The sequence below is a fragment of the Capsicum annuum genome, chromosome 12, assembly GCF_002878395.1.
Source record: "Capsicum annuum cultivar UCD-10X-F1 chromosome 12, UCD10Xv1.1, whole genome shotgun sequence".
NCBI lineage: Eukaryota > Viridiplantae > Streptophyta > Magnoliopsida > Solanales > Solanaceae > Capsicum > Capsicum annuum.
Window position 1 is genome coordinate 31,194,596 of NC_061122.1, and position 8,572 is coordinate 31,203,167.

The 8,572-nt window shown below is 32.8% G+C and overlaps 1 long non-coding RNA gene across 1 annotated transcript; it reads right to left on the minus strand.

Annotated features, from left to right (window-relative positions):
- Positions 1-3,933: 3,933 nt before the first annotated feature.
- Positions 3,934-8,074, minus strand: LOC107849311. Its single transcript, XR_007048268.1, has 2 exons — positions 7,637-8,074; positions 3,934-4,205 (listed from the first exon to the last, which is right to left on the minus strand). It is a non-coding gene; the product is annotated as an uncharacterized LOC107849311 (long non-coding RNA).
- Between the last annotated feature and the right edge of the window lie 498 nt (positions 8,075-8,572).

The following is an 8,572-nucleotide window of genomic DNA, read 5'->3' on the forward strand; positions in this document are numbered from 1 at the left end:
TTAACCATTTTCAAGTCACTAGTAACCGTTTTCAAGTCACAAGTTTGCAATTTCAAATAACTACACTAAACCATTTTCAAGTCACTACATTTAATAATTTTCAAATAACTTATTCACATTTCAAGTCACTACACTCGAATCATTTTCAAATAGCTAATTGACATTTCAAGTCACTGTACTTAACCATTTTCAAGTAACTACACTTAACCATTTTCAAGTCATGTACTAGCATTTCAAGTCACTACACTTAGATATTTTCAATTAACTAATTCACATTTTCAAGTCACTAAACTATTTTCAAATAACTACACTTAACCATTTTCAAGTCACTAGTACACATTTCAAGTCACTACACTTAACCATTTTTAAATAACTAATTCACATTGCAAATCACTATACGTATCCACTTTTAAGTAACTAAACTTAACCATTTGTAAGTCACTAGTACACATTTCAAGTCACTACACTTAACTATTTTCAATTAACCAATTCACATTTCAAGTCATTATACTTAATCATTTTCAAGTCATAAGTTCTCAATTTCAAGTAACTACACTTAATCATTTTCAAGTCACTACACTTAATAATTTTCAAATAACTTATTCACATTTCAAGTCACTCGTACACATTTCAAGTCACTACACTCAAACCATTTTCAAATATCTAATTGACATTTCAAGTTACTATACTTAAAAATTTTCAAATAACTACACGTAACCATTTTCAGGTCACTAGTACACATTTCACGTCACTACACTTAACCATTTTCAATTAACTAGTGGACATTTCAAGTCACTACACTTAACCATTTTCAAATAATTAATTCACATTTCAAGTCAGTATACTTAACCATTTTCAAGTAACTACTTCACATTTCAAATAACTATACTTAACCGTTTTCAAGTCACTGCACTTAATCATTCATTTCAAGTCATGTACTAGCATTTCAAGTCACTACACTTAACTATTATCAATTAATTTCAAGCCACTGCACTTAATCATTCATTTCAAGTCATGTACTAGCATTTCAAGTCACTACACTTAACTATTATCAATTAACCAATTCACATTTCAAGTCACTATACTTAATCATTTTCAAGTCACAAGTTCTCAATTTCAAGTAACTACACTTAATCATTTTCAAGTCACTACACTTAATAATTTTCAAATAACTAATTCACATTTCAAGTCACTACACTTAATCATTTTCAAATAATTAATTCACATTTCAAGTCAATCCAAATTATGTGGTTTCTATGTAAAAATGGAACAAAATTGAAATTGGGAAAAATAAACCGAAGTATTAATTATTAGTTGCTTGATGTGTTTTTTTTTTTTCATAATAAAAGAATCACTGGCTCCAGAATGTTGTTCTAGTATATTTGTTTTGTAATTTGTAATAGTATTTGTTTTCATCCTTTCAGTATTATGATCAGTTGATGCAATGTATATGTTCCAAAATATATGGATATTGTTGTGTTTGTGTGCTAGTGTTGGTTAGTTTTTTATTTTTTATTTTTTATTTTTTTGATCGAACTAGTTAAGGAGCTGATTGGAGTAGTTCAATTAGGTAATATATTCATTAGTATTAGAAATTAATAATTTGAAAACAAATATAAGACTTTAATAACTTGAAAATGAAATTAAGAATGGTTTGAGGAAAAGATAATCGTTTTCAAGATACCACCGCAAGCCAAGTTCGTTAATGCACATTAAAAAAAAAACACTTTCAGCTTTATTCAAACTCAAAATTAAAGTTCAAATGACACAAAATTTCTATTTTGGACAAAGAGTTTAAGTTCAGTGCACAAAAAATTTTACATTATCAATTAACTTGACCTACTATTGCAGGTTATCTAATTATTTACATAAAATTTTAAAAAAGAAAAAATTAAGTAAACTGCAATAGCAAGTCAAGTTTAACTGACAGTGTAGAATATTTTTTACATTGACGATGCACAAAACTTAAATTCTTGGAGAAAACCTATAATTCCACATTATAGCAAATTTTATTGACATTTGTAAGGGTCACATGATTAAAATAATTAAAGGACACTACTTATGAGTAAAGGCCCAAAATCATACATTATCTTTTGCTTTAGACACAAAATAATACATATTCTTTCAACTGGTGAACTAATAGTCCTTTTTGTTTGAAGAGTAGTATATTTTTAGACACAATTCTAACACCATTAATTTTTTTATCAGCAACTGTTAATAAATTACAGTAGGTTGACTAATAAACTGACTTTTTCCTCACATTTAATCCAATCATCTACCCTTGCTCATGAGCTTTATAACGCTAAACAACTTTCTTTACAAGTTATAAAAGGTATCCCTCTTCAAAAACTTCATGAATGCTTAATTCACCATTGTACTCCTTCATGTGGTCTTTTTTACAACACTTCATATCAAAAGTGAATTTCACCCCACATGTTCAAACGCTTAAAATAAGCAAGATGTGCAATGTCTAAGATTTTAATGAGACGCACTTAACTACTTTGCCGAAACATAGTGGACATTTAACTACTCTTTCTTGCTTATTTAGCAAAATCTATGAGTTCTACTCCCTACTCTTATTTCATGTAATGGTGTTTAACTGGTCGGGGAGTTTAAGAAAGGCCGACTTTTTAATTTGTGGTCTATAAATCCCTTAACACTTGTTTGTCTATAAACATCTCACTAAATATAAAATGGGAAGTTTAAAGTTAAATTGTTACTGACTATAGAAAGTGTCATTCTTTATAGACCGACTCAAGCATAAAATGGGACAGAAACAGCAATAAAATCAGACATTACTAAGATATACTAGGACAATGACAAAAATCCCTCAATCCCAAACTACGGATTTTCTGTTGTGCAATGAGTTGATTAGTTAACCTAACTAGATTCTACATGAAAATGAAGTGAAACCATTTGCATTCTAGTATATCATTTGGAAAAACAAATCAAAATCATGGGGTCAGCATTGAATTCAAATATTACATACATTACAGGGTGATGTAAATAAGCAAAATAAACAAAAACATTGACAAAAACTGTAAAATAAGGACAATAACCAATACTCTTGAAGAAAAAGATGTGTTTGTTACAAAAGCTGAAGAAAACAATCTTAAATAACTACACAGCTTGAAGAAAACAATCCCAAATGACAGGACAATGAATAGCAGATCTACCTAGCTATTCTGTTTAGCATGAAAGTAATCAATTGGACAATATGCTCTTAAATAATAGCTTAAATTAATGGTCACTTAAAGCAACAAGATTGCATGACAGGACAGTGAATCCAATCCACGAGGCAGAGGACCAATTTTTAAACCAATAAACACTTAAAAACTGTGCAAACAAGATTAAAGTCAAGCATAAAGGACATCAAGTAAAACATAGCAGACTTTTCCTGCTCGTCTTGACTTTCTGTTGTGCAAAATCTCTAATACATTGAATTTTAGATCCAAACCCACAAACAATGAGTACTTAATCAAAGATTGTCAACATATGTGCCCATATTTTTTGGTATGATAAATCTAATATATCGTCCCCTCGGACGTGCTCTTTGTACAAGCAAGCAAACAGCTAGTGAGAGTCGAAATGGAACATCATATGTAGTGTTGAATTCAATCTGAAACTCTTTTGAACAATCGAGGAATGAATTACCACAAGCTCCTATTAAGCGTTCGACATACATTTAAGCTATCCTGATATTTTTTTCTGTTAATGAATACCAACATGAATGGAACATTTGTTGAATGGCAGAAGAACGATCAAATTACAATTACTTTTCAACAAAAACTTCAGCAAAAAACCAACAAAAACAACATCCAAATTACAGTCACTTTTCAGCAACAATAGCTGAATTCCAGCAAAAATACTATCTAAATCGCAGCCAATTTAAGTAAAAACAGCAACTAAATTCCAACAAAAAGATCACCCAAATTTCAGCAAAAATAATATCCAAGTTGCTGTCATTTCTAGCAAAAAGAGACAGTCAAATCAAAATTACAGCAGCCAAATAATTTTAGGATCCAGCACTAGCAAAAACAGCATACAGAGGTGAGCCATTTTAACCCAGAAAAATTGTTATAGCTTCAAAATGTAGATTCATTTTCTTGTGTACATTGAGAACTTTTCCAAACAAAATATGGTTCAATATCTACTTCGCTATCTCCCATTTGTTCTTGTTCCACTTCATTCCGTCCTCTTCTAACCTAAAAAACAATAATAAGTATAATGTTATGCCAAATTAAACTTATTAAATTAAAAATCAAAGCTACCATAAAAATCGACATTACACGTAATTTTTGACGAAATGAAGAAGTAGTTTCTGGTGTCACAGTGTAGTAACCACAAGTTCTTTTATTATGGCCAGGTTTGTGACATGTGCTGCAATTTAGAGAGTCTTGCTTTCATTTCATCTTTGTTCGACTAGCTCCAACTTCATCTTCTTCCTTCTTTCGCGACTTAGGTTTTCTTCCTTTCTTCTTAACTTGTGTAATTTTTGTTGGCAGAGGAGGAAGTTTACTTAACTTAAGCCAGATTTGTGGTCCATTCATTGGAAGAACTAAATTTTCATAAATTCTCCTATATGTTTCCACCTTGTAACAATCATGAACATAGTCAAACGTTATCTTTTTTAACCCAAATTGCCGCAATAGCATGCTTGCAAGGAATTCCGGTGAGACTCCATTTCCTACAACTACAAGTTTGGTTCTTCAAGTCAACTGTCCATTTGTCCATAATTGTAGGTTCTTCAAGTCAACTGTCCATTTGTCCATAATTGTAGCTCCCAAGATTTCATAACTCCAATGATTAGATCTTCTAGGGATATATTCAGCAGCTGCAATCTAATTCTTATGTAATATATCCTTGATCCTAGGACAAACATCTCCCGATTTCTATTTTTGTGCTTTTTCTCTATTAGCTTGTATTCTAGCCATGAGCAGATACCGCAACTTCTCCAAAAGTGTCACAATTGGCTTGTCTCTAGCATCAAGTATCATGCTATTAAACACTTCACACAAATTATTTAACAAAATGTCACACTTAACATCTTAAGAGAAATGCGATCTTGACCATTCACTAGGTTCTTTTTCATTTAACCAAGTAGCAGCATCAAGATCTAACTTTGAAATATTCTTCATGCAGTCATCAAATCTTTTGACAGTACTAGCCTTTGCAGCAGCCCAAAGTTCTTTTTTTAATGTGACACCGCCAAAGCCAGCATTTTTAAAATTGTTATGAAGATGTCTAACAAAAAACCTGTGACTCACATAAGGTAAGACATCATTAAATGCTTCAATAAGACGTTTTTGCTTGTCAGACATAAACGTCCAACCATTCTCACCTATACACAAATCAGCAGCCAAATAATTTAAAAACCAAGTCCATGTCTCTTTACTTTCCTTTTCTACAATCGCATATGCAATAGGAAATATATTGTTGTTAGCATCGAGGCCAACAGCGGATAACAGTTGAGTCCCATACATTGGACCCTTCAACCAACACCCATCCACGCCTACTATTTTTCTACAACCTGCTCTAAAGCCAAGCTTACAAGCAGCAAAATAGATATAGATTCTTTGAAATCTCTGTGGCTCATTGAGGACCGCGTTGTCAGTAAGCTTCATGTATATTGTGCTGCCTGAATTTGTTCTATTAATCTCATTGCAATACTCCCACTTCATTTTGTATTGATCTTTAATATCACCATCAATTAATGCAATCGCTTTCATCTTATCTCTTTTAGCTTGAGATAAGGTCACATGAGCTCTTAGTTCAACAGTTACTTTATCCCGAAATTCTGCCACACTCTAATTTCTATTCGATGCAACTTCTTTGAGGTACTTTCTTACAATGAAAGATGAAGTGATCGTCTTATTTTCATAATGCCACTTCTTACAAGTATGTATGGGATCATAAGTTCGAACCTGGAAAGCCTTGTCTCTTTGCATTTTTGAAGCCTTGATTTTCCATTTGCACTCTGGATGATGTATGCAAATTGCTTCCACTCTTAAATTATCATTCCTACACCATTGAATAGACTTTCCATTCTTAATCTCATGAGTTGCTACAGCATTTTTAAAGTCCATCTTTGTATCAAAGACATATTCGAGACCTAATACTGGGTTATCTCCATCGGTCTTTGGATTGTGCTGAGGAAAGTTGAAACTTTCAGTTTCAGAATCACTATGTAAGCTCTCTGTGTCTTCAGAATTACAGCAATCAGAATCTCCATCTATATCAGCTATCTTTCTCTTTATTTCAACACTAAGGAGCTCCCCCTCTCCTAGAATGCTTTGGCTCCTCTTTCCATATGTATCAATTGTAACATCATCTGATAAATCAGCTTCTGAGTCACTAAAATTTTCACCCGACGAATTTTCATACAAAATTTGTTGTTTATCATTTTCTCCCATGTTTGATTGATTTACTGAATCCATTTTGTTCATCTGAAAGTAAGAATCCAAGTGTTCAAAGCATATCTCAAGCACATTGTCCTTTTGGATGGTTTTGCTAACTGCGTATGCTTCAAAATCTGTAGAGATCAACTTCTATTTATTACCAGATTTTCCACACCGATGCCAAAAGGTTATCGAATCATTCGCATAACCACATAACTCTGCCATCTTCTTGAATTCAACAAGATTCAGTTCTGCCGCATTTACATAATCAATGCAATCCATGTTTCCTCCAACGTAATGCTCGTCTAGTGTACGCTTCATAATTCCCCCATGATATATTTTCACCGTCCTAAGTGAAGACTCGGTTGACAAATTTGAAATTACAAAAAGTGAACTTCATAAAGTGTTGTTACAGATAAAAAAAAATTCAAAATTATTGTTTCTTGCAAATGAACTAACATGATTAAGCTAACCATATTGAAAACTAGCAAACTAAATTGCCCTACCTAGATTCCAAGAAAATCAACAGATTTTGAGACATTATTTCACCAAAATGAGCAAATGAAATATTCTGCTATATTTGCTCAAAATAAAGGTGAGAAACAGTATGTGCTCTAATCTGAACAATTTATTATCAATTTGAAAAAATAAAAGAATCTAACAGAAGAAAGGAGGCGATCATCTATCACTGTTGCGTCTTAGGAACATTATTACTTCCTGATAATTGGTGCTTCTATAGATTCAATTCGGGCTTGACATGATTTGTTGTTTCAAATTTTCAATTTCAACTTGGGCGGAGAGTTACGTTTTTCAGAAGAAAGGAAGACAGAGAAACAGAGCATATACTTTTGGAGGGAAAGAAACCAATCTTATATGCAGGTGAGGATTTTTTTGGAGGGAAAAAAATAGCTTGATAGAAAGGTGATTAGCTGCTGTTAGAAAAATTAACGGTGTTAGGGTTACGACTAAAATGCACAACTTTACTAAACAAAAAGGATTATTAGCGCACCAGTTGAAAGAATATGTATTTAAAGCAAAGATAATGTATGATTTTGGGCTACCGACTTTAAGTTCTTTAATTTCTACCACTTTATATGAAAAGTCTAGCCTATGAAAGGGTCACTGATTTTTTTTTCTAAAGCACTGGTTTGAAATTAAGGAACCGTGAATTAAAAGGAAAACAGTTGAACATCAAAAGAAAAATAACAACATAGTACAATAAAGGGGACCGACATTACATGAGGGCCTCATTCCGCTTGCCGCTATTTACGCCGGTGGCAGCGACTGGATGGGCTGGCGAGATCTGCGGCATAGGTTAGATGGAGAACGGCGGCGGCTGACGGAGAGGGTTGTTGGTGATGGTGGCATGTTTCGCCGGCGGGAAACGAAGAGAGAGAAAAGAAGGGTATAGGGAGAGCGGAGGCTTCGCCGTCCATGGTTGCGCCTGTGGTGGAAGAGTGGCGGTCGGCGGCAGCCTTGGCCGCTGGCAGAGAGAGATGAGAGTGAAAGGTTTGTAGAATATGTTAGGGTTTGGGTCTTTGTTTTGCTTAAAAGGGAAAAAGAGGATTTAATCTTAGTCGTTGATCGTTGTGATTTAAGAACTAAAAGAATTAGATTATAAATTAAAAACTGGGTTTGAATTTGGGCTAAAATTGAAATTGGGATTAGAGATTGCAATTTGGGGTCAAAATTAAAATGAATTTAAGCTAAAATTGACGTAATTTGAATACAAAGATGGCTAGAAGTTAAATAAATTGAGAAAGTTGAATTGAATTTTGACTGCTATTTAATAAATTAATAACGACGAAAATAATAAGATGTCGACATTAAAAATAAGCTAGGTATGTAAAATTAATGTTATGTAAAATTTGTTATATAAAAATTGTCGTTACTAAATTTTGAAAGGTCAAAGATACAGATATACCCTCGAACTTTGATAAATGGTGCAAATATACTCTCTGTCATACTTTGGGTATAAATATATCCTTACCGTTAATGAAAAGGTACAAATATACCCTTATCACTAACGGCGGAACACGTGTCACGATCGTGTTCCTCCATTAGTGATTAGGGTATATTTGTATCATTTATCAAAGTTCGAGGGTATATTTGTACCTTTTTCAATTTTATAATTTACTTTCTCCGTTCCATATTAGTTGATCATTTTGTTAAAA